This window comes from Scleropages formosus, chromosome 6 (assembly GCF_900964775.1).
Source record: "Scleropages formosus chromosome 6, fSclFor1.1, whole genome shotgun sequence".
In the NCBI taxonomy this organism is placed as follows: Eukaryota; Metazoa; Chordata; class Actinopteri; order Osteoglossiformes; family Osteoglossidae; genus Scleropages; species Scleropages formosus.
Genome location: NC_041811.1, coordinates 19,027,284 through 19,054,183, shown reverse-complemented (window position 1 = coordinate 19,054,183; position 26,900 = coordinate 19,027,284). Strand labels below are relative to the sequence as shown.

Here is a 26,900-nt window from a genome sequence, read left to right as displayed (position 1 = left end):
CGCTGTCACTTTAAGAATGTTGTCCAGGTAACATGATCCCCTTTCACTATGCGCTGCCACATCTAACATGGACTTGCTGACAGTTTGTTTCTGTTTAGCATGAGCTGAATCTGATGACCTTTTACCTACATATAGCCCAGCCATACAAACAGTCCAAACAACGCGTGCATTTTCTACATGGCGAGTGAATTCCACGGCAACTTGATCTGAAATGGGTGGAAAAAAAAAAAAAAAAAAAAATCACGACATGGTTGTTTTGCCTGTAACTGGGCAAGGAATTGGACCAAAGGCATAAATAATACGCAGGAAAGCCGAAAATCTATTTATTTTATCTTTGGTGCAAAAATCACAGCAATTAAGTGTCCCTCCCCCTTTCCTTTCTTATTAAAGTCTCACCGAATTCCTTGGTGTTGAGGTATCGGTCAAGCTTTGACCTGGTGGCATGGTGGGTGCTGTTTCGCTGTGGAATGTACATAGTGCAGGAATAGAAACAATGATTAGTGTTTAAACAGTGATGTGAGGGCAGTCTGCAGGACCGCAGCTGCCACAATGTCTGCGGCACGAGGTCTGATACCGTATGTCAGCTCTTTTTATAAATGTTACTGCTGGTCTTCGGTGACCGTCGTGGTCCTGCCTTCTCCGGTGAAACATCTTGCCCCCATTACCCAGCTCGTCCAATGATTTTCACAGCTTTCCACAGAGGTGTATTTATGGAAAGGAGCATGACAACAACACCACTGCAGTGTTACCATGTTGCTGATGGTAACAACAAGGGCATAATAAGGGGTGCCCCCCAAATGTTCACGCAAGCCTGTGTGTAATGCCTTCTATTATGTATTCATATGTATTTTTTTGTTCCCCCATACAGCCCTGCACAAGAACATCTCCAAAATAACCTTAGTCCTACATTTGAGAACGTTGCACTGAACATTTTCAGCACTGCAGCGATTGGGATGCCTTATGGTTCCGAAAGCATTTTTACAATGTAGTTGGACTACTTGAAAGTGTCTCGTAATATTGGCCATGTGGTAATTCTTGTAACGTCTTGTAACTTTGCACTTTTGCTGGTGGCATTCCAGGGACATTTTTACACGTCAGTGTGACTGTTTGACATGGTTGTTTGCATTGATACCACATCAGTGTGTGCCAGCCGCAGTTTTAAAAATAAATGAGTTTTGCAGAATCGTTATGTTTATCCATCTTATTACTGTGTTTCAGTGAGTTACTTTAGTCTTCCGCTTGACTGTTTCGCTGAATAAAGTGTGAACATAAAATATTCTGTTGCAAAGCTCGATGGAAGCCTCCCCGAGTTTCATAGGGCTATTAAAAGAGAACATTTACTGGAAGTGCTTATTAAAGTTGAAATTGGGCAACATTAGTCTGTCTGTGTAAGAATGTAAAAGTGACCATTTGCTCATTGCTCTCAGTTGAAATACTTGTTGAATCAATAGCTTAGAGAAATACAAATTATTCTCAGCTCAGAAGACCGATTTAGTTGTCAGTAAAGTACATTTTCAGATTATTCCTGCTGGAAGAAGTACCAACAGCTCAATACTGAGAGAGAAAGAATACTGGAAAGTCCAGTTGTACAAGAGTCCCAATTTTTAATATGGGTAAACTACAGTAATTGTATCAGAAACAATTTTCCGACTTTGATAGTAATGGGTTCATAATAAGGGGAAAAATCTGAACACATTACAGTGCCCTGCAAAAACAGGAACATGCTGTGAACGGTTTTTCAGATTTTGAGATCTGAAAACACTTTCGTGTATTTTTAGGTGCAACAATTAACATGAGCATGACTGTAGTGTAAACCACACACTTGATACTCTCTTAATACTTAAGTTATCTATCTAAAAAGTTCAGTTTGTGGATTCACAGTTATATGGTTTCATTATCTATTATAGGGCAGCAAAAAAACCATACCCAACCGTGAAGTTTTAAACTGACATAAAAAGGAGTTTTTTTTTTTTTTTTTTTTTTTTTTAATATATGCTGTATGTTTAAACAAACTTTTAACGCTCAGTGTTCGCATAAGTAGTAGATTGACTAGTACTTACACTGGCTACATTTACTATACATTTACTTTTTAGTTTCTTTGAACAAGATTACTGCTATTATGTCTTTCTCATGGAGTTGTTCAGGCTAATACATCTTAATACTGTGGACTGAATACAGCACTTCTGTACTCCTGCGAAATGTGTTGGAAGCATACGGAACATTATGGAAACCCTAAGCACTTCTATACAAAGGTATAAATACAGTCATACATTATGACTATATAATGTATTCTTGTACGTTTTTGGTGGATGATATAAGGATCGTTATATATGCATTTGAACATACTTGTTATCTATAGTGTATCCATATCAGTATGAAGTCATTAGTACATTTGATTATGTTCAAATTAAAAATAACTATATAAAACGTTAAATTATTCTGAATTAATATTCAGTTTAATATAGTTCAAAACTGATCATTTGATTTGTGGAGGTGCTCTGTATGCAAAGTCGTCATAGGCTCAGGGTCATTTTTAGTGAAAGGGGAACTTATAACAATATAGAAAATGAAAAGTATGTGCTGCAGGGTGCTTGGATGTTTTCTGGAGATATCTTTTGTGGTGATATCTTCTCCATCTGCTTGAACAATTGTGGCTTGACCTGTCTGGCTGTACTTAGGCAGGAAATACCATCCCTTTTTTGATGTGGCAGAAGGTCATAAATTTAACTGCACCCATCCCCCACCCAGCTTTGCCCTCCCTCCAAGCCTCCTACTCCTCATTTAATATTTTTTTCTTCAATTAAGCTGTTTTTGTTTGACTGGAACTGCTAAGACAGAAGGTTTAACACACATATTGCGTGGATGTTTATAACACACCTAAAAAAGGCGCCCAGTGCCACCAAGTGTGTTATCTGACACAGTTCCGCCGTTATATGTTCCATTATCTGAAAACAGATATTAACATTCAATTACTGCTACAGATGCATCAATTTTCTGCCCTTTAGACCCTTCTCCATATGTCAGTTGATTTATCACCTGACTTTCATCCATCTTTAATAGAAATTAGATTAGGTTAACGCAATTAAAATCTACCCCTGTGTGTGCTGACCTGTTTTAAAAGTAGTAGTCTGGATAAAACACAGACTGCTCTGTCATACGTTGTAATCTAGCTATGCATCTGTTTACTCGTAAGGGTTTCATAAAATTAGATTTAACTAATGGGATTAAAATCAGCCATTGTTATTGGAATTTCCTGTTTGCCAATAACTGGCGTTTGGCTAAGACACTGGACGAATCATATGTTTGATTTCTTACACCGCTGCGAGAACTCATTTAACGCGCGACGTGCCGAGCGAAATAATTTCAACGTGAAACATCTAGCTCCTAAAACAAAGATAAATTATAAACGAAATTTATCATTCTGTTCGTAACGGGCCGTATAAACAGTTTACATTGAAGGACTCCTCTGGTGGTATGAGGTTTAAAATGGAGACGGCTTGGGACACAGCTGCAAATGAAGTCCGGAACAACTGGACACGGTACCTCCGTCCGTTCCTTACCCTATATAAATGTATTTACATCGTCTTTCATTTTAGTCAGCGCACGTGTCGGTGAGAAATGTTGCCGCCTAAATAAATGTAAAGAAAGGCGCTGGTGGCAATCTTGAGTGTGTCTGTCGGGCTTTTGGGAAGGACTGCAGAGCGGGGGACGGCTTGCTGATACGGCAGCCCTTGGATGGGGAAATTAACGGGCGCCCTTAAGCGCCGTTCGGCCGTCTTTGCTCGGAGGCCTTCCGCGCAGGAAACGAGCGCCTCGTCCGGGGCTCTCTGGAACCGGCTCCTTTCCACACCGACGGCTCTGGCCTCTACCGTTTGTGGACGGTTCCGGTTGCTCGTTCGAGCCCCGGCGGCGGTGTGCATTTCTGCTTACCTCCGCTTGTTTTTCAGCGAGCGGCTCCTTCCGCCGCTCCGGGTCACTGACGATCAGACGTTGGCGTGACCCCAGGGTCTCGCAAGCGCACGGCATGCTCGTAGAGAGCTGTGCTCCAGCTTGCGCCTCCATTTTTTTTAATAGCAATATTGTCGTTATCCTTCGCAGACCCGTTTCTCACTTCTCGGTGCATGCCAGTTCAGGTTGACGCGGTAGTGTCACGTCCACGTGCGGTCTGTAATGTTAACTGATCCTCGCTGATAACTGAAACCGTTGCAACAGTTCCATCTTCTCAACAGTGGACAAGTGCTGAACTCAAAATCGACCGACGAAGCATTTAGCATTTCCTGTCTTGTACAGTTTCATGGAGAGTGCCACGAAGGGGTGGGGGGAAGCAATTTCTTTAAATAAACTAAGGGCTAAAAAGTTTTGGTAAATTAATTTCCAAAGCACTGTAGCTCTGTCACTCTTGATGTATTCACGAGTGTCACGCGTTCAGAAGATGGCGTGAATCAGAAATAAATGGGTAAAACTATAGCCATTTGGAACTAATGGTTGCGTTGGACTTCATTACATTAAGAGAATAGACAAATAATGCACTTTATTTGCTGTAGCTATGAGTTGGAATAGCGTAAACTGCATTAGGTGAAAGTATCAACTAAGCAACCAACGTATTGTGGCGCGCAGCGCCGTGGGTTTGGATGGGGCGAAGAAGGACGCGGAGGCAGCGTTCATAACGAACGATTTATTCGAACGCCAGCACAAGGGAAATAACGCTGTCAGTTCGAGGACCCGTTTTCCTCCAGGACCTGCACTTACAGCCAGCCTTCCTAGGCTCTCTTAACACACTGGGAGACACGGTCACCCTACCATTTTCCCCTTAAGTGCCCCCAGTGGTTACACACACATTTAACATTATCTCCCATAATGCAACTATTTACATTTAAACACACACTCCCTCCTAAGACAGTAACGCGGGGTCGTTACAGTATTGTTACATATTTCTAAATTTGCTTGGGTTCCAGCGAGACGGTTGATAAACATACGTCTGCTGTCGGGATTTGCCGCACATATCGTTTGGCTTAGCAGTCTCTGTAATTCATCTTTGGACAGCGCGTTATCTAACCCGTGCTCCACCGCTGGTGCGCGCAGCCCGCACGGCCTTCGCCGACCGCGCACGTTGCCGGCTCTGCGAGCCATAGAGAGGGGGTCTCCCTTTGGCACGACTACACTTTCATCCAGCCATGATGTCATATAGTACTGTGTTTGACCCCCACCACAAGCTTTTCCTGCACCCGTGCTCCGCTGACACGTCTGGCAGTCATGCGGTTCTCCCGAGTCCAGCTGGCAAGCGTGAGGCAGACGCGATGCCAGGCCTGCTGTCATGCCACGAACTCCTGCCAGTGCTGTGTTTGCCGTGTCGAAAGGACTCCGCTGTAGGTCTCCCCCCCCCCCGACAACCCCCACCCTCCCCGTGTCTCAACACACCCCACACGTCAAGGGCCTCCTTTGAGAAACAGCTTGTCCTGGTGTAACCCCCCAGAGGTACTACTGTGTCCTCACGCTGCTGTATTGTTCCGTGCTGCTGTTTAGTGTGAGTCGGGAGGTTTAGTTGACAGATTGAAGGAACTGCTGGGTCAGAGAGGTTAAATTAAACAAATCTGCCCATTGACTTTCTGTCCTCTCTACCTTCCATTAATATCATTACTGCTGTGCAGCAGGGGCCTCTGGACACACCTCCCCCCCCCCTTTTTTGATACAACTGTGAACACAGAACCATGGATGTTCCTGGCAAGACCCCCCACCGTGAGAGACCTCCACAGTTGGGCAGTGTTTAGAGACAAAATAGCCATTGGATTTAATTAGCGTTTAGCCAATCGATGAAGACATTTCAGAACGCAATCGTTTTATGACTAATGGTTGTAATTTTACATGGATTTTTTTTTAAACTGTCTCTTTTTTTTTTTTCCCCCGAGAGAGGCATACAAAGGAATTTTTAGTTGTGGGTTATTTGATTCAATGTCCTTTTCTTTGCTTTTTTAAATTGTACTCGCAGGATGGAGAGGTATGTCATTATTCGCGCATAATCCATTATGTTTTTACGTCCTGTATTCAGACCCTTTGTTGCATCTAATGCAAGAGTTGCATTTTATTTTTTGTTTCATCTGCCAGCTTGGTTCCATAAGAATCCGTTTGGTCGGAGGAAGATGATTAGATTGGCAAAGTTGTGCACATTGGGGTTCTATGTTCTCAAGATGCAAAATAACTGTTTAAAGAATCGGTGAAATGACATGGCTACAAGGAAGGAAAATACACACACACACACACACACACATCTTCAGAACCGCTTGTCCCATACGGGGTCACGGGGAACCGGAGCCAACCCGGTAACACAGGGCGTAAGGCCGGAGGGGGAGGGGACACACCCAGGACGGGACGCCAGTCCGTCGCAAGGCACCCCAAGCGGGACTTGAACCCCAGACCCACCCAAGAGCAGGACTGTGGTCCAACCCACTGCGCCACCGCACCCCCCGGAAGGAAAATACATAATCTGAATTTAGTTTATTACATAGAAGAATGTCTTCATTCTTGTAATAATAGTGTAGTATTTGTGTGAGTGGACAGCCACATAGATCATTATGTATCACTAAACAAAGGTGTCAGTGTTTTATAGCTAATGCCAAGATTTCTACAAATATGAGGCTAATGCAAGGGACGCGGTGGTGCAGCAGGTTTGGCCGGTTCCTGCTCTCCGGTGGGTCTGGGGTTCAAGTCCTGCCTGGGGTGCATTGCGACAGACTGGCGTCCCGTCCTGAGTGCGTCCCCTCCCCCCTCCAGCCTTGCGCCCTGTGTTGCCGGGTTAGGCTCCGTCTCGCCGCGACCCTGCTTGGGACAAGCGGTTTCAGTCTGTGTGTGTGTAGCCATGTGTACGTGGGGGTTTCCTGCTGAGCTTGTAATTATATTAGGTTGAGCTGTTTATTGAATGGGTACATTTAAATCTTGCCAAACCTGACCTGTTAGTAGAGGCTCTACTGCATTCTCAACTGAGTGAAATGAAGAATTTGTTGGTCTAGTTAAGATATGTAGTTTGGAAGGTTCCTCGCTTTGGTGTTTTATTAAATTAAAAAAAAAAAAAATGAATACACTGACCACCAGCTGGGTTGAAAAGTTTAAATTTTCGAAAATATACTATAAAAATATATAGTGCGTAGTCATTGACAGATGAAATGTGAGCGGCGCACAACATTGTTGACTTCCGAAAAAACCTGTTTTGTGTCTGTTTTCCAAAGGTCTTATGGTATAGTCAGACCCACCCATCTGGAAATTAATTTTAACATCTTTTCGTTTTTATGATTCAGAAAGATAACAAATGTGAAATGTAGAAACGATGTTGGGTTTAGTTTACGTGTTGAAACGTACTTATTTTGCAAGCGAACTGTAGTTAACTGAGTGAACTCGCATGTAAACCTGTAAATGAAATGTTTGTGAAATCATCAAACCTTTTCAGTATTAACCTCCCTATTTTTTTTTAACTGCTCAATTTCCTTTGAACGGACTGGCCGGAGCTTCCTGACAAAGGTGCTTAATTGTATTGCAGCTCATCTTCAGGTTGCGGTTTGTGAATTGCTGTTGGTTACCATAGTTATACCATTGCTTTTCAGCTGCTCAAGTGATTACATTTACATTTTCAAAATGAAGCGTTTCCACCGAGCTGATGTGACTTCTGTTCTGCAGGAGAAGCTAATGGACTATCATAGAATTCAGTGGAAAGTTCTGCTGCATGCTTTTATAATGATGTGTGATTTGCGTATGCCTTAGTTATTAGTCCTCGAAGTGACATTTGGCTCCGTTTCTTCGTGGGTAACCTTGTGGAGTTTTGATTACTTGAACTGCTCTTCAAAATAGGTTTGTATTTAAAGTTTTACTCTTTAGCCTAATTATATGGGAACCTAATTTATGCAATATGGTGTAGAAAACAGCTGTTTGGCCTTGACTGAGTTTTGTTTTTAATGGCAACGCACGTTTGAAAGTAATGACACTGATGCTGGAAGACGTTCATGTAACCATACATCTACTGGTAATGCGCTAATGATAGCCAGGACAGCCTCCAGTTGTTAGTGCTGGTATTGGAGACGTACCTTCACAAGTCCTGGAGCCGCTTCCTGTGCCATGTGCTTCATCGAGGGAAACGTTACCAGGTGCCAATTGAAAACACTGAAAGGATGTTGCTCCTATGTTTGTTCAGAACTTGGCTATCCTCAACTGTGACTCCGTACTTTTAGTCCATGTTATGCATTATGTTTTCTGATTCAAAATTTCCCTTTTTTTTCTTAGCACCACAGACATTGTATTAAAATAAATGACGCCTTTTGTTCCTCGTTCATAAAGAAGCTTCTGTCGCTGCGCTCATACTGTTCACACAATCAGGCTAATCCAACACGCGAGATGTGAATGGATGTTATTCTAGACAGTTCCTCGGTGTTTAGCTTTTTTGAGAAATTTATCCTGTTGTGTGTGTGTGTGTGTTTTTTTTTTTTTTAATGGGGCCGAAAATAAGAATTCAAATGACACCCTTGATAACATTTGGGAAGGCAATTTATTGAGAGTCTGTGTGATGCAGTCCTGCTGTCAAACTCCATTTAGGCCAAGAGCGTAAGCTCTCAATTTCGATCTGGGTGTTACTTTACCCGTGGCTGCAACTTTCCTGCCTTCGACACCCCCCCCCCCGACAACATCAGTTTTGTGCAAAAGAGCTGCCCAGTCCCATATTCCATTTGTCGTGTTGATGGCCGAAACCACAGGACATCAAAGAACAAGGCCTCTATTATCTGGTCTCAATCTCAAGAGCTGACTTGAGTGATCTTGGGCCCCTTCCTCAGTTCCGCGGAAGACTTTTATTGCACTTTAATAAGGCTCGGTGGAGACGTGTTCAAACACAGACAGGCATGACAGCAGCACTTCGCATCGGGAGAAGGCGAACCGTTGAGACTAATGACTGCTGGGAATCTGCTCTCGTGCATTTAATGGGTGTTTGAGACCCACATGTACAGATCTAAAGTAATAATTCCATAAAGGTTATGTTCCCCCACTTAGCAAACCAAGCAGTTCATGTATGTGAAATTGGCAAGCAGCGTAGCGGTTAAAATAATTGGTTCCTCAGAGTACGTCTCTTGAAATCCCAGCAGGGTCTGTGTACAAGTTCCCATGTAGGTGATTCAGCTGAAATGATCCAAAAAAGTCTTAACTCTGTAAATCATGTTAGCTAAGCAACATAACGATAATTTGTCCTGCAGGTCCTGAATGTAAATGCAACAAAAGGTTGTTCAGACCCCTTTCTGTAAGCAAGTCTGTTGCTGTGTTTCTGTGACGCGCATATTTACGGGGGAGTAGCCAAGCATGGCAGGTAGGTTTTAATCCCTTGTTGTGGGTGGATAAGAGCGGTCTTTATGCGTCCAGGTGAGGTCCGTAAATGGGTGTTGCCGAGACTACCGTTGATCCCGTGAGCTTTAGTTCATTCCCTGCCTGTGGCTTAATGCCAGAGCTGCAGCCCAAGTTGTAAAAACTGTAGCCTTTTTACCGTTTTTTGAGGTTTATGTTAATAATTCAGTGTTATGTTATGGTATTTTTACTTTGAGCCTTAAATTTTACATTCAGTATCGGCACCTTTTCTCGAACACACACACACACACACATTTTCAGAACCGCTTGTCCCATACGGGGTCACGGGGAACCGGAACCAACCCGGTAACACAGGGCGTAAGGCCGGAGGGGGAGGGGACACACCCAGGATGGGACGCCAGTCCATCGCAAGGCACCCCAAGCAGGACTCGAACCCCAGACCCACCGGAGAGCAGGACTGTGGTTCAACCCACTGCGCCACCGCACCCCCCTTTTCTCGAACAAGAAATCTTAAATTTTATCTTGAAATATTAATATGATAAACTAAATACACACACACATTTTCAGAACCGCTCGTCCCATACGGGGTCACGGGGAACCGGAGCCTACCCGGTAACACAGGGCGTAAGGCCAGAGGGGGAAGGCGACACACCCAGGACGGGACGCCAGTCCGTCGCAAGGCACCCCAAGCGGGACTCGAACCCCAGACCCACTGAAGAGCAGGACCAGGTCCAACCCACTGCGCCACTGCGCCCCTATAAACTAAATAAGATTAAATTTTCTAAACTCAACTACTCAACTGCCACATCCAAAGTAATTACAGTGTGTAATACTGGGTGGCATATATAACCGTAAGGTTCATATGTCAGCATTTCTTACTGGTACATTTCAGTGTTGCCAAGGAATTATCCCTTAATAAAGTATTTTAAAAATTTTCGTCATGCTTAATGGACCACAGCATTTACAAATAAATGATCAGGATTGAAATGTTCACGCATGCATGAATACATCTTTGTCATGATGTAGCTAAGTGCGATGTCAAAAGCTTTGTATTGCTTCAGCAAGGCAATCATCAGTACCACAATCTGATTCCTCTTTTAAAGCTTTGCTGGGAAGAGATAAGGTAAATAAATATACAATCTCTTTGGTCAAACCTGTTTTACCACATGGGAGATTATTGTTGTACGGGCTTCTTGTTACTACACTCACCTTTCTTTTTGGTTTCGGGATGGTCGCTCCCTGTTTTCAGTGGCTTGTGAATTGGTTTTTCTTTTCCTTTCTTTAAAATGAAAATAAAAATTCAGGCACATTTTGAGGACTCGTGAACTCTTGGCACCACCACCCCCTCTGACTTTTAACTGCATGGTATGAATGATGACTTGTATGAAAATGTATGAAGATCTCAGGTGCAGTACAGTATTAGGGTGGCATTTTTATACGGCATGCTCACATTCCCAAATGTCTCCTTGTTGTTTATAGCTACCCTCCTCAGTGGTCATGAGGACAGTTGAAAAATTACATGATTAAGATGTTGACAGATACTGTGTCCAGGCAGAACTGGACATCTTGTGATGTGACTGCTTGTGTTCCAAGAGGCATAACCAAGGCAGTATTGCATGGCAAGGACAACAAATGTGTTACCACCGTGAACTAAGTAGTGAAGGCACCTGGATCAAGATCAACCTGTTTTCCATTACCTGCGAGTTCACTTGACCTTCCCGAAGCAACACGGCAGGCTGTCAGCGCTATGCTCATGACGGATTTTTGGTGAGGTCACCTGCACGGTTGGGTGAAGTCACAACTGTGGATGTGACCCAGTGCCTCACTTGTGTGGGTAATGGTGTCATTGTGCCACATCTGCTGTAATGTTTAAAACCGTTCTACAGCCAGCATTTTCTGTCCTGCCAAAGCATGATCTCCTCACATAAGGGTGTCAGAATGACCTGGCACATCAGGCCAGAATTTTCCAGACGTCACGCCTTGTCAGACTGATACATGAGTGTCATGTTAAAATGAATGGGCCAGAACTGCACAACGTACAGTAAATGGGAAGTTTTTTTTTTATTTTATTTAAATTAAGCACATAAAGCTCAATATATCTTAGCGCTGTATGTACAGAACCTGTAGTCCAATAGGAGTGTCAGGGGAAAAAAGTAATCCCAGTGACTCTTAAGAGGGTGAGGTTACATTTTTGGAAGGCAGATGGTCCTGAGAACTGTTTCTGACACGATCGCAACTACCTAGCATTGTTAAACCTTTTTGACCTATGGTTGGGTAGCTGCTAGCTACATGAGCTTCTGTCTGCCAGTCAGATGTGATATGTATGTAAATGAAGAGCCCACATTTAATCTCTCTATAAAAATGGCAGAGGAAGAGCAAATTGGAAGCGAAGACTAAAGCAGTGGAACAACTGGATAATTCAAGCAGCAAAACCAGAATTAAAATTACTCCTGTGTAATCATTATTATTGACTTGTTATAGAATCACCGATACCATAAAATTCATCATCTGTTCAAGCTTTAAGATTTTTTTTCCTACCATTGATCTTATTCCGGTTGTCTGTCTTTAGTACTGGGAAACACACTATGCAATGTCCCGCAGCTCCAGACTTCTCAAAAGCAGCCTGTAGATTTGAAGCTTAGGTCTGAAGAGTATCACCAGTCTCTCTGTTCTCCTGCCGGCCGTGTTATGTGTATGTTTTCCGAAAGGAATGTTAAGCATGTCAAAACGATTGCCCCCTAGCATGGAAGTCTCCCTCTTATGTAGGGCTGACCTCCTGAAATACACCGACTGGGCTGTTGCCGTGGCAAAGTAACATCGAAGTCACGAAAACATTGTCTTCACAGTTGAAATGGCTGATAACTTGTTTTTCTCCCTTTTGAGTCCAACTCTGCGTTTGGTCTGCTTTGTGTATTTCCTAATCTTCTGTCGATTATAGATTGCCTTAGTTATAGACCTGGGGCTGATTTTGTTAATAGTTACACTGCATTGCTGTACATATGCCCGTTTGCTCTTTACATCCCTGTTACCTCTGTTGAACTGAGTAAGAAAACCTGCCGAACATTGTTGAGATTAAAAAATAACTTTTTTTGTCTCAAGTGTGAAGAACAATGCAAGGGGTCGTACTGTAAGAACTGCCCCTTGCACTCGAACTCTGAAATAAAATGACACTGGCACAAAAAGGACAGAGTTGCATCAGCCGGGGTCTTCTACAGAAATATTTAATGCAATAATTTGCATCAGACATTTTTTTTCAGATTTTAAAACACTTGGTTGTTATCTAATTGAATTGAACTTGCTATATTTGTATAACAACATTTATAGGAGAATACATATCACAAACAGTGTAATGAGGTATGATGTACAGTATAACATGGTGAAGTAATATTTTACACTCTAAGCACTTATTTGCTTGCAGTAAACTTGCCCTGACATCACAAAGTCATGAACCTCATGAATTTGCAAGTTGTGTGGTTAATGCAATACTTAAGCTTATGTGTACACAGTACAGTTTCCCTATAATTGCAATACACAGTGATTTAATGATTATGCCATCCCCAAACAAAACTCGATGCTTCCCAGCATGATTCAGTCTTTCTCTGCTTTTAGTTTGTCCTTGGGTGACTTAATTTTAACTGCATTTGTAACCATGCCGTAGTCTGAAACATTTTAAACATTTATTTTTAAATTAATTTTTTGCGTTTTTAAACACTGACACTAACGATGTGACCATTAGACGACGATCTGAAGAAAAGGCTTTGCCAGCAGTGCCCTCTTATTAATGGTGTAAGAGAGTTGCAGTGTGTGTGTGTGTGTGTGTGTGTGTGTGTGTGTGTGTGTGTGTGTGTGTGTGTGTGTGTGTGTGTGTGTACACACGTGTGCACGCCACTTGCGGTATGTGCTTGTCAACATGCAGTGCCCTGCTCATAACTTCCAACTACTGCAGTTCAGTCACTGGTTGCATGAGGAATCGGACAAACTGATGCATATGTGAAATTATGAGTAGACTTGTTTGAAAGGAATGGAGAGACTGTTTTATTGAATGTACACTTAATGTTCAAAAATATTCAGGGGTAAATTATTGCAAAGACCAGATACCAGTATACATCTTTAATATTTTTTCTGCCCGACACATGACATGTTTTCATCAGGCCTTCCTATCAGAAACGTACAAATTGGTGAACTTAGGGTAAATGTGCTATGGGAGAGACTTTAGATTGCTGACAGAAGTAGACGACTGATGATGGAAATAATAGTTGATTGTAACTGGAGAGGCCAAAAAGGTGATTAATTACAGAGATGTTTTTCTATAGGTTGAATTTGATGAGTGTAATACTGGAGGTGTGGTACCTTTGCCTGGATGATTGGGGTTGTTTCAGTGCAATTAAAATGACTGAAAAGCAACCCAAGGGGAGGGGGGGGGGGGGTCAAGCTGGTTTAGTTCAAAGCTCACTTTAGACAATCCACCAGATGTCTGCTCAGTGACCTTTCCTACACCGACCAGGTCACTGGCTCGCTAATCCAAGCTCTTCGCCCGCCCTGTATTTTTATCATAAAAGCTTTTTTTTTTTATCACACGAGGTCAGGTTAATATTTGAATTGCGGTCACGGTGACATTGAGGAATTCACAGAGGTTGCAGTGAACTTCAAGAGAGCACCAGAGGATTCAACTCTATGTCTATTAAGCGTATAAATGAATACTTTATCACTGTTCATTAAACTGCCTTCTCCAAAGGAGCAGTTAAACATTAAACATGCTTTTACTGTGTGTGAGCATGCACGAACACGAGAGCCAAATTAAATGCGGCTGCAATGCATCTGGACACATCTCTTCAATTAGCCTTTATTCCAGAACGGGGTTGCCATTTTTACGTATTGGCAGATTTATTCTTCCGTTGAGGTCTCGTGACGCTTCTCCTTAGGACCTTCAAACCACACACAATTTTTGTACATTCCACAAAATCCATAAATCAAAATGTACGTATGCAAATAACATTTGCATTATGATGTGTAACGACAAAACGGGAACAGATACAAAGATTAAATCTTGGTGCTTTAAATACGGTGTCACAAGGAAAACAAAACGAGGTAGCAGATCAAATGGGTGTCCTATGTATGCATGCAATTTGCTGCCACAGGTACGTTGCAGGTGATAACTGTTGGCCGTATTGATTGTACACAGCTTTTGCACACAGCCTTCATGTAACGGCGTCCCATATAACACAAGAATTCTACAATGGATTATGGAAACATACAGCCTTGTTTCATACTACCGGCTTATTATTTGGTACAGTGGCGTTTTTCAGACACTCATATTAGACATCTTTGATAGAGATACACACTTGTTTCCTCAGAAGCAAGTTTATGTCCCATCTTCAGACAAAAGTCTGTTACAAAATGTAAATACACACACACACACACACACACACACACACACACACACACATTGTCTGAACCGCTTGTCCTATACAGGGTCACGGGGAGCCAGAGCCTAACCTGGTAACACAGGGCGTATGGCCGGAGGGGGAGGGGACACACCCAGGATGGGACGCCACTCCGCCGCAAGGCACCCCAAGCGGGACTCGAACCCCAGATCCACCGGAGAGCAGGGTTGCAAAATGTAATTTTACATTATTCAGACCTAATAGCTATACTTTGTTATCTGAGGTTTGAAGACAGAATTGTTCTTTGCATGGTTTCTTTGAGTGTTTGTAATGAACAAGTTTTGATTATTATTACTTTGCTTAGCTGCTTTTTTCTGTTGTGTGTCAGTATATTTCCTGTTGTTATTCAAGGGTACCACAGCAGCAGCTGAGAGTGGGGTTTGAACTGACAACCTTCATAATCAAAATCAGAGCATCATTAGTATCGTGTTTTTCATTCGTCTGACAGTCTAAATCCGCCTCCATCATTGCCAGTTCTATCCAGTGTGATTTGATAAGGTTTCAACAAAATGAAAATGTGCATTAAATAATGTTGTAAAATGGGCAAATTTTTTAATGGATTAATAAATGTAGCCTGACAAATAAGTTTAGTTTGTCCTTTGAATGGCTGCATTATGACTTTGGACACTGAAACTAACTTGACCTAGGGGTGTATTTTACAGTTTTAGTCACATGTCTCAGTCTGCTCGAGATGATCTTGCAAAGAACAGCATGATGTGTGACTTTGCATGGGGCCTAAGACCACCTGTTCTTTAAATTGAGCTTATTAATTTTAAAAAAGGAATAAGAAATTCTCTCGGTGTCTCCAGCAATTTGCAGAGAAACAGCAACATAGTGCTGTGTGAATGATGACCTTCCCGTCTCTTCCAACTCAGTACCCGTAGCCTTTTATACACTGTTTAACATCTGTAGTATTGAAATCAGGAAAATTAGCACAACGTTGCTGGGAACATGGGTTTGTACCTGTGCCTCAGGCCTAAGGAACTGCTCGTCTTTTGCAAAACAAATTCACTTGGTCCTGATGGAAAATTCTTCATTTTGTATTTCCTGATTGCATAAACCTGCTTGACTGCACTGAGTTTTATTACATTTTATTTCTGAGGACCTAGTTGGGTAATCATTTACATTGTAACTCCATCTTAACTGTTCGGGCTCTATTAAACATTAATTAAATAGTGTAATTTGCCTCTGGCTGTACTAAACAGGAAATTACATTTATGCTATTGATAGCCTTGTTCTTTATGCAATTTAATGCATTGCGAGCTTCAACAATTAACTTTCCTTTATGCAAAAAAATCTGCTGGCTGTATTAATAATTAATCCGCTGTAGACAACGGGAGACTTACAGCTGTGTTTGTGTAATGAGTAGAGTAATTCTAACGATTGTTGCTCAATTACATAAAATATGATAAAGAAAAAGTATACTCTAGGATAACATTTTTAAAATTTAAGTTTGTTTTTTTTTTGTTCAAGATCGTCAAAATGTACATACATAAATGCATATGAGTTCACATAGTTCTCAGTTTGTGTTCTCTTGGATTCATAGGTTAACAGTGACGTTAAAGGAACATGTGCTTTTCCCATTAAAGCCCTTCCTGTTGATACAAGATGCTGTTTTATAAGGATTACAGTGGTGCCTGGAGCCAAGCTCGGTATAAAAATAAGACGACCAAAGAAGGGTGACATTGCGTGAACACTCATAGAGGATGTGGAAGGCATTCATGATAGGTGGCACCCTTATCAATTGACGCACAAAATGTTTCAAACATATCCCTGGCCAGTCCACTTCCTGTTGTTATAACTGTTATTGCTGATGGTTTGGCACATATAAAACCCAACTCTGCTAAGATGAATATAGCTTCAGTTTTCCATGTCTTTTTTTTTTTTTTTTTTTTTTTAACACCATGAAGCCAACATTTTACTTCAGATAAATCAACTTTAGAAAAGGAACGTTGCAATAATTTTTTTTTTTACCAGGTAATTAGATGCATATATCTCATTGTAATATAAATGTATACTTGCATATTATATGTTTGGTAGATGTTTGTGTAATTAAAGTTTAAAAAGCCAAAATGTATTTAAATGGTCTTCACTGCTAAACCAATCGTTTTAACTGCTGGGCTAGTTTTAATGGCACCACTATATTTTATGTGACTTATCACTTGAGTTGAATTTTTAGTGTTTAAGGTTTTTAGATTTGGTTAATTTGCTGTTACTTTTCTAATTTCACATTGAACCTTAATTTTACCTTCTACCTACATCAACAATGTATGTGTTGCTTTTGATCCTTCAGCAGTGTTCTAGTTATCCAGTAACTCAGCTGGGTAAAAGTGTGCAAGTGGATAACGGAATCTTTTTTTCTTTCACGTTTCACTCTTTAAAGAAAAAGTTTCTCAAATGTATATCCAACACACATCATTGTGTAAAAGTTATGAATGAATTGCATAAAATGGATACATTTTAAAAACAGACACAAAAGAGCAAAAATATTCAAAATGCAACAAGTATGCAACAATGCATATTCTTTATGCAGCTTCAGTATACATTTATTGTGAACAGTTGCTACTTTAAGATCCAAAAATTGCTCAGCAGTCTCTTACAGGTCCAACGAAGTTATCAAGGAAAAAAATGGAATAAAAGTTGTCTGGCCAAGGAAATAAAGAAGACTTAAAGTCAATTTCCTTTATATGGCTAAGCTTTTAGGGGGGTGCGGTGGCACAGTGGGTTTGGCTGGGTCCTGCTCTCTGGCGGGTCTGGGGTTCGAGTCCCACTTGGAGTGCCTTGTGATGGACTGGCGTCCCTTCCTGGATGTGCCCCCTCCAGCCTTGCGCCCTGTGTTGCTGGGTTAGGCTCCGGTTTACCACGGCCCTGGTTGGGTCAAGCAGTTTCTGTGTGTGTGTGTGTGTGTGAGACTAAGCTTTCATTTGCTTAGTCAAACAGTAATACGTTTCATGTTGCAGAATTCTGATCCTGCAAATACAAATATGTGGTATCTTCTCCGAGATGTACGTCGCTTTGGGGAGAAGCGTGTGCTAAATGAATACGTGTAAATGTAATTAGTTGTAGTATCTTCTGTGACAGAAGTTCTCTTTGGACACGTTCCACACGGTAAAGGGTCAGCGTATAGGAAGTCCACAACTGAACTTCTTGAAACAGAACATAGCGCGGCGCTCCGTGTCGTCACAAAGCCATTTACTTTAAATGAAACTTTCATCCTTATCGGGCTTCACGTAAACCTCTGGACTGAGAAATGAGGTGCCAGTGAGAAGCTGCAGACAGCCAGAAACCACTATGTCCAAATACAGTGCCCGACCGCTGACGTCAGCCAGTGATGTAAGGGCTTAGGGCAACATGGGAAAGAGGACCAAGAGGGAGCAGAAATCAGCTCAACCTGAGATCCAGTGATGGAAGTGGCAGCGAAGGAAGGAGGACGTGTTTTAATTTTTTATGACTTGCCGAATTTAGAGGTGCTTGTTGTTCAGTTATGTTGAATGCTGCGTTAAGCTTTAGCCTGCATTTTTTTAAATCCAGTTTGGCCTTGCTTATTGCCAAACGCTACTGTTCCCTATGCATATCATCGGGAGGCATTGAGCAAAACAATGAATCAGGTGCCTTTATTCAATAACTGAAAGAAAGGAGAAAAGTCTTTTTTGGTGGATTCAGTGGTAAAAGTATATTTAACCCTCGACAACTGACACTGAATTAGTGTCATTATGTACCCCATAATGGCCGGGGCCAAAACCTGATAAGAGCAAGCTGTTCCTAAATCAGTTGTTAAGAGCCGAAAATAATTGGAGCAAGCCTAATGACATGCTTAGGAGCAGATGCTGGTTTAACTTTACCAAGGATAGTGGCACTTGAATGGTCACACCTGTTTTCAGCAGCGTGGGCCCCAAACATCAACCCCCTTTTAATGACAGTGGAGAACATTCCCGTTTTCATGTGGGGATAATTAGAGACGCAACCCAGGGGTTGAAGGATAGCCATTGCGTTTTACTGTAGCACGGCAAGGAGGCCCACGTGCACGTGAAAACAATCACGTTATATTTGCCATATTATCCATCATTTAACAGAACTTAATCATAATAGGTAATACTCTTTTAAGGGTAACACTGACACTGTAGGTAGTGTTGATGCCTCACAGCTCCTGAACTGTGCGTTGTGGGTTCGAATCTGGCTCAGTCTGCATTGAGTTTGTACGTTCTCCCAGTGCTCACGTGGATGAATTATTGAATAGTATTTTAATTGGAAGGTGTGATTTACTGGCCATTTACAGGCTTATTTAGATATATTAAAAGAGATGAGGTGTTTGTTTATATATAATGATATTTTATACATACTGTATAATGTATTGAAAAATATATTGAATTACAGCCAAGTACATTTTTATATCTGCTTTCATAAGACCATATATTGAAACGACAGTACAGACAAACTCAGCTCATATGTAATTAATTTGTTAGATAGCGCTCGGCTCTAAAGCAACTTACAGTTCTTGACCCATTTACCCAGTAGGGTGCTTTAAAAGGGGCAATTCAGGGTAAGTACTTTGCTCACCGGTGCTATAATGGTAGCAGGGTGTGGTGCTTGAACCAAGAAAACTCAGACCATGTTCTTTACCATTACGCTTCCTGCTGTCCCAGAAGTACGCAAGTACACCTACATTGCGCACAACATGCCTTAAATGTAACCAAATGCAATTTCCAGTTGTGCATTGGTGCAATTATTCAGGGCTTTGCCAGAGTTTTATGTTTAAGAAACATTTTTAAACTGTTGAAAGATGACTGTCATACGGGGTTTCCTCTTGTATTAAAAAATAGTAATTTGAGTATCATCCATTCAATGTATTGACTGAGGCTAATTCACATTTACAGTCTGGCACAACAGGGAGCAGTAAACTGCTCACCCCTAGTTTTGTTTCACTTATGCAATGTAACACGTACCACACCCTTCATTTTGTCACGCTGAATGCCTGTTTGGAAACCTGGAATTTTGCACTTTACATTACGTGTGAATCACCTGTGCAGGATTCTGGATTGACTTCTAAATGCTGCTTTGTTATCTTAGTTATTCAGTCACAATGCCCTAGTATACCTTTCAGAATAAGATCTTTTCAATTAATATACAGTGTTCTCAAAGCCTGTTTCACATGAATTGTTTAAAGGATCTACTTTGTGAGATGTCTGAAGCTACCTTGGCCTTTTAGTTACCTTTATTTAGGTTTGCCCTAAAGTAAAATTAGGGGCAGGGCCATTTTTTTTTCTGGTTACACAAGGCAGATTAAATAAAATGAATGGCTCAGTGTGCAGTGTCGTTACAGTAACTGCCGCACAACTCGAAGTAGACCAAGACTTACATGAAGTATGCTCTTCATGTATGCAAGAGAGTTTTTGACGGTTAGATGAAAGTAATGTGGCTGTAGCTATAAATAACTGACGGGATGTTCCTCTGTAGCTAGCAGCAAAAAAGACAAGTGATACGGTTACCACAGTAACTTGTTTCAGAAGACGCATGTCCTGTAAGCGTCGACTTTGAAGTGGGTAAGATGAGGGGCTTGTCATTACATTCAGAAGTTTTGTGGGAGTCCAGCTGCAGCCATATTCAGGAAATGTATGCGGTCCAGCTACACATACCCTATTTGACAGTACGGTTGTTATTTGCATGAAGGTACAGTCCCAAATGTAAGTGTTATGCTTTCCAAAACAGGCTATTTCAACATGATCTTACAAGAAAGACAGTCTTGTTTGTTCCTCCACACAGTATCAAAAAATGTTAGTTTTTTTTTTTTTTGCTTCGAATTTTAGACTAAACGATACACATAAAATGTCATTCTTTTTCTGTGTTGGTGAAAAGCCTGATGAGCTCTTTGAAAGAGTGAAAGATTATCAGCCTCATGTGGGTTGCACAATGAGCGGGCAAATCCCCAGGGTGACTCTTAGTGGCACCCGCTCTAGAGGGTCATTGTCTGGAGACAATCTTGGCCACGTCAAACAGGAGACACCTGTGAGATGGGATGTCGGTTAATGGGCTTTGACTTTTTTTTTTATCAATGAATTAATTAAAGTTGCCTGAGGATTGAGAGATCGATTTGTGCTTAGTTACAGCACTACCCCAGCTCCAGTTTCCACCTTCCTCTGCCTTTTCTGAATCTAAGACCATTGTGACCAATGTGATGAATGAAAGGTACCTTGGTAAGGCTGCCCTTTCTCAGGGAGATGTACAGAAAGACAAGCATGCGGGTGTAGGTGGCGTGCTTTACTTAATTGAGTCTTTCACATAATAGTTCCTCTAGAGTTGTCAGATTATTCCGCTGACTGCTGAAATGCTACCTACGGCCATCCAGTAATAGGAGATCAGCTGACATAGTGTAATTGTAATAAGTAGGGTTGAGTATTGGCTACAACAGAGACACTGCTAATGGGTTATCCCGTCTAATCCCGTTTCCATTTGAAAGTAAATTCTGGAAACAGATGTATGCAAATGTTGTTTTTCTATACACAAGGCTCTAATTTTGATACTTCATGGTATACTATGAAATAAGTATAAACATTTATCTCAATATGACTAGCTAGGAATTTTATTGAATTACAGTTGGGGTATGAAGCAATACTGACAGGCACTGTATATTTTCTTACCTAGAAAGTCCACTTCATATTTTAAACCTGTAAGCATGTAAAGGTTTCCGCAAAACTTTAAATTGTCTATACTATTGCAGTATAATTTATTAATAAATATTTTAATCTGAACAAGAAATGACACATTGACTTAATTTTCCTCACTCCTTGATGGCATTTTACCTGTATTAATGGTAAATTAATAGCGATAATGGCTACAAGGTGAAGTGATTGTTTTAGCTTAAGTTGAGTTACAATACAGAAGGGCACTTCCACTGAGGGGTCGGTACATCTGCGGTAGATTTTTAGGTTTAGTCCTTTCAAAGACTTTGTGTATTTAGTTTGCTTACAGGTGATATTGTAAGGTTTATTGTGTCTTTACTGCTTATAAGAACTTTTTGTCCCACAGCCATAAACTATCTTTATTCCTCCTGGGAGAGTCATAATGTTTTTCTGAGGTTATGGTTGTATTTTTAATAATTAGTTGTACTGTCTCTACTTTCCATCGCAGAATCACTGCTGGCAAAACACTCGGAGCTGGTAAAAATTTCTGAACAAAAACAGCAGTAATATGGTTTTTCCACAAGAAAGAACAAAGGTTACAGGAAACAAGCTGTGCCACTGAATTATTGATGGACAGTATACGCTTTTTTAAAAAAGAAAAGAAGACTGTCATGAGGATGTTATTGCTTGCTCGAATTTTTTATATCATTATCATGGGGTGGTGCAATACTTATTGCTGGTACCTCACAGTTCCTGGACTCTGGGTTTGGATCAGGGTTCAAATCCAGCTCTTCGTGTCATGTTCTCCTTGTGTTTACTTGGGTTTGCCCTGAGTCCCTCCCACAGTCCAAAGATTTGTTATAGGTGAACTGGGAAATATAAACTACCCTAGTGTGTAACATACAGCATTACACAGAAGTGGAGAATAAAAAAAACTAATCCTTTAATGTAATAAGGAAATCGGTGTTTGAAAGTCACGATAATATCTGCTCAACATAGCAAATCTCCATTGAAAAAAAAAAAGAGGAAAGTTCTTAGTCTAATCTCAAGCGAAAGCCCACTTGCATCCAGTACAAGACCTGGACCTGTGAAGAATTAACATTGTCTATGTACTTTTCATCCTCTTCCACAATGGAAGGTCATAGCTGTTTCTTTTGAAGTAGTGAATGCTTCTCTGCTTGGACGGAACTGTAAAATGACACTTAACTGTGCCAATATTCAGCCCACTCACTGCCACTTAATCCAACTCATCAGCTCAAGTACTCCGGCCAGATCCCATTAGGAAAAGCGCTTCATCAAGGGAGACAAAGATCGCCACTTCATATTAACTTACACATCTCATTATGTCGGTGTGTTCACGGAGCCGTTTGGGCAGGGAGATATCGGCAGGTTGGCGGTGGGCCAGCTGCATCCATGCTCCCCTGAATGGGCACAGTGCGCTCTGTCCATTTCCTGAGCGCTTTGCGCCCCAGCTGTCTTCTCCTCGGATCCACAGCGTCATGGGAGTTCAGGGGAGGATAGCACTGTTTCACAGAGATGCAGTTCTTGAGGTCTGTGTATGACTGTCCTCTTGTTAGGGTTCTGGCTCGCTCTGCCCGTGCCTACATTTCCTTTTAAATTTTTAAACACTGTGCCCTGACCTCTTTTCCTGTGTATGCAGAAAGTTTTTTCCTCTCTGGTGGCTTTGTTCTGATTACAAACAATGTATTGATGTTATATTTAAGCTGATGCTTTTCTCCAAAACAGGTTATAGCATTTTGGCTACTTACAACTATTTACCCATTTGTACATCTAGGGTGATTTTTCTGGAGCAATTTAGATTAAGTACCTTGCTCGACGGTACTACAGCTCGGGGTGGGATTCGAAACCTTGGGTCCAAAGGCAGCAGCCCTAACCACGATGCTACCAGCTGTCCCCTGCTATTTGTCAGATATACAATGTAGAGTAAAACCTGCTCTCATCTTAAAAGGGTCTTTATGCAGGACTTTGGTGCTGGAGTACGTATTAGACCAATCTACCTGATTTCAATCAGATTCTTGAGAGTAACTCCTGTTATAAAAGTGGCATTTTTCGACAGGTCCGTCATTTAGACTTCTTCTCTGAAGGACTACCAATATTTAAATGCTGAAGCAGAAGCTCTTTCTACTGTAGCTCTGTGCCATAACCACCTGGCTGTGCACTCTGGAGCTGGAAATGCACAGCACTGTTTTTGTGTTCAAAGGAAACAGTTACGCAGTTATGCACTCTATGGTTTGTTCTTTGTCTGCATGACCAATGAACTATAATACAACTGGAATAGCAAGTAACTTTAAATTGACTTACATCTCGGCAATCTCCTCAGTATATGATTTGTATGGCCATCCAGCACCCCACCTGCAAAAGGTGTACCAGGTGTGGCCCAGTGGAAGATAGAGACCAGGGCAGACCCTGTAAACACTGGAAAGGTTGTATCTCTTAGCTGGTTTGTATCTCTTGGGTGGGCTAGAAACCGTTGCCTTGGAAAGGGTAGTCTGATCTGTCCTGTCCATCCTGTTGCCTCTGATCCTCACGGGACAAGTGGGGTTTTGTAGAACTAGTGAATAAATTTAAACATATGACCCAGAATCATTTGTAATTAAGGTTTATTCTACTGATGATTTGGATTTAGTGTTGGAAATCAGAGTACTGTATAATCAGAGGACTGGTAGCTCTGGTGCCTCACTGCTCCTGGGCTGTGGGTTCCAGTCCAACTCAGCCTTCTTGGAATTTAAATTGCTTTGAAACAAAGGGAAGTGTTAAACTACCAATTGCAGGTTGCAAGTAAGAGTACAGGAGCGTAAGTATAAATACTGTAATGGTGAGTTATGCACCTAGTGGATGCAGTCCTTTTGAAAGTGCAGAACTTCCTGCATCTCACTGGCATCCTGTCAAACTTGTTCATACCACATTGTGAGTGTGAGACAAAGTGTCCTGGGTCCAGACTGCCTGGAGGAAAGAGCACAGTTCAAAGTCACAGGTTTCCCAAACCCACTGTTATTTAGCCTCTCCGGTTTTCCTACCTCTGAATAAAGGTGATGAATGGAGGGGGCTTCGCTCGAAGCTGCAAAAAATATCACTTGCCACAACACGTAAAAGCAACAATGAAGGTATCAGCCATATGCCTTTTGCAAGGCGAATTACATTTACATTTATTCGTTTAACAGATGCTTTTCTCCCCAGGGACATACAGTTAAGTGTAAACAAAAGTGAATTTCAAAACAAAGAGCTTTGCATATGACACATGATTATCAAAACAGTCAGTTTCATGCCACTGTTTTTGACGTGCATGTACACCAGTAGCAGCCAGTGGAACTGAGGGAGGAAAAAAGAGGAAATATGAAAATCGATGTATTGACAGATGATTTGATGCATATTTATGGAGCCGTTAGAGCAGGTGAGAACCAGGTCCAAAAGGGATTCAGCAGTTCTGAGGAAGACGGGCGGCTCATTTGACCACAACAGAGTCAAAGCGAAGAACCTTTGGACTTCTAATTTTGGAGCTCCCGTGTGTCCAGCCACCAAAGGGCCTTAGGTAGTGGAGAGTAATGCTAGTTGCTCTTCTGTGGGGATTTATCGGGTTCTGTGTGCAGATCCTTTCACTGTCTTGTAGGCTCTAACCAGAGCCATGAACTTGATCGTTAATGCTATACTCTTAACTGATTTAAAAAAAAAAAAAAAAAAAAAAGAAAAAATTGGCTCGAGACTCGAACAGAAACCAGTCTATGGAGTTGTCCCCATTCATGTCAGAGTTATGTGTGTGTGCTTTCCCCAGGCAATGAGTTCAATATAGGTACAGTATTTTAAAATTATAAACTATAAAGCTGTCCTGTTTTAAATGCTTTTATCTTAGAACATAACACTTATGTAATTTTTTTTTTTTTTTTTTTAGAGTATTAAGTGTTTTCCAGTTACTGTAAGTCAAGGAATGTTCCCAGGGTCCTCAAAAATGGACGTTTGCAGTAACCCTGTTTTCTCATTAACCTCGTTGTTCTGAGACCAGTCGGGTCGCTGCCGGAACCGCTCCGGTCGCTGTGTTTGTGCATTCCTAAGGCGCATTTCCAGTCACTTCACCTGTCCATTTGTGCCAGGTCTTTATTATTTATCCCTCTGCAAATATTTAAAACTTTATCTGTTGAAAACAGTCACACCTTGTTCTTTTTCTTCTATGCGTGTCGTTTTCATCGGTGATATGCTGTTATTTCACATTAAAATTCACTTATTACACCATCTTTGTATTGGAGTTACTGGAGAAACTGCTTAATGCAGTAACTGGACAAACACGGTTAACTTTAATTTCAGCATTTTTGCGGTGCAGTCTGGGCCGCCCTGTGACACTAGTGCGTTCCAGAAAAAAACCCCTCGCAACGTGAACTCTCAACTCGAAGACGTAAATAGCATTAGTATTATTGGTAAAAGTTATGTTTTCCTGAACCAGTTAAGTGACATCCATTTATGCTGCGATATCACCAAAACCCATTCGTGGAAAGTGCTTCTTCTGTCGTTGATGTTAGTTATCACTACACAACATAAAAAGCAGTTTCCCTTCATTAATGAATGTATAATACCGTGGCTGACCCCTCGCACTCGTTCAACCCTTTCCTAGCTATTACGCTTTGTATTCATTCAACCTTTAGTCCAAAGAACAGTAAAGACTAAGGAAATGCATGAAAACCATGCAAATGAATTTGCAGTCGAAAAAAAGACACTGTGACTTCACATGAGTTCGATCCCCAATCTGTGTGTGTAATTTGGCTTGTTGGCCCATGTTTGCGTGGGTCTCCGCTTGTGCTCTAAAGCGGTTCGCAATGCCTTCCTCGTAAACTGGTGACTCAGTTGCCCGTAGTGTTAGTATGGTACAATTACTCTGGAGTATAAATGAATGACTGTAGGCAGTTTAGTGTACCTAACATTGTAAATCACCGTGGATAAAGGTGTCGGCTCAGTACTTGCGAATGATGGTTGTAAGTCACTCTGGAGAAAAGTATCTACTAAATTAAAAAATGTAAATGTCAGCTGTCAGACAGATACGAAATCCCAAGTCAGTTCCCATAACCAAGAAAGAAGAAGAAATGCCTCGAAATCGAATGAGGCGTTTTCACCGAAACTGCTCGAATTCACGTAAATCGAATGGACATATCTCTGGATGACTGCATTTTAACCAAACATTTATGAACCTGAATTAATTTCACTAAAATGCATTTTATGGATAAAGTATGACTGTACATTTCAACAAACTCGTGTTTTAGAAAGCATGGATGTGATAGAATGGACGGCTTTTGTATGCATCCAATTTGTACTCATTTGTTTCCTGTCTTTCATATTTTTAAAGTTCATTTATAAATTATGTCTATGAAAATTTGCTAAGGAGTTCTCATTACCTTAAATGATTTACATTTCAACATTTCTGCTTACTTTCCAATAATTAGTAACCCAGTTGTAATTCAAATGAAGCAGTCTAATTCTTCATATTGAAAAGTCTGTAAATCTGTAC

General features: G+C 41.3%; 1 protein-coding gene across 2 annotated transcripts in view; it reads left to right on the top strand.

Moving 5' to 3' along the window:
* Positions 1 to 26,900, top strand: part of arid3c (AT rich interactive domain 3C (BRIGHT-like)) — a 61,935-nt gene that overhangs the window by 12,914 nt on the left and 22,121 nt on the right. The gene's annotated exons all lie outside the window — the stretch shown is intronic.